The following is a 530-nucleotide window of genomic DNA, read 5'->3' as shown; positions in this document are numbered from 1 at the left end:
GTCAGTGCCTTAGATGGTTAACCTACCACTTCAGATGCAGCTTGATGTAGGGTCAAAAAAGTTGTAGTGACTGCATATTATTTAAAGATCTGTTTCTAACCACACATGGAATGAAAAATCAAAAAAAAAAAAAAATTTAAGCAAGGCAACCTTGGTTGACCTCACAGACCTTGTCAGTTTACAATTCCTTAATTTTAAATTTTCCGCACCTACAGCACCTGGTCTTCTTAAGTAGTCTCTCATCCAAGTACTAACCAGGCCCAACCTTGCTTAGCTTCTGAGGTCAGACAGGATCAAGCTTGTTCAGGGTAGCATGGCCATAGGCTCAGATCATTTTTTAACACTGCTGGTAGTTGATGTCTCAAGAGAAGATAGCAAGATTATCTGTGAGTGTACTTTCAGATTGTAGAGGAAGAAATACTAAACTAGAAACGCCAAATAACTGCAGTGGAGCTACTGCTTAAAGTAGTGGCTGCCAAACTTTGCTGCACACTGGAATCACATGGGCTCTTTAAAATGTATAGATACCT

The 530-nt window shown here is 39.6% G+C and overlaps 1 pseudogene; it reads right to left on the bottom strand.

The window, feature by feature from the left end:
* Positions 1–206: 206 nt before the first annotated feature.
* On the bottom strand, positions 207–325 carry LOC111743181 (annotated as a pseudogene).
* Between the last annotated feature and the right edge of the window lie 205 nt (positions 326–530).

The sequence above is a fragment of the Pteropus vampyrus genome, unplaced genomic scaffold (assembly GCF_000151845.1).
Source record: "Pteropus vampyrus isolate Shadow unplaced genomic scaffold, Pvam_2.0 Scaffold108, whole genome shotgun sequence".
NCBI classification, from domain to species: domain Eukaryota; kingdom Metazoa; phylum Chordata; class Mammalia; order Chiroptera; family Pteropodidae; genus Pteropus; species Pteropus vampyrus.
Note: the sequence above shows the minus strand (reverse complement) of the source record. Positions and strands in the feature narration are given on the sequence as shown.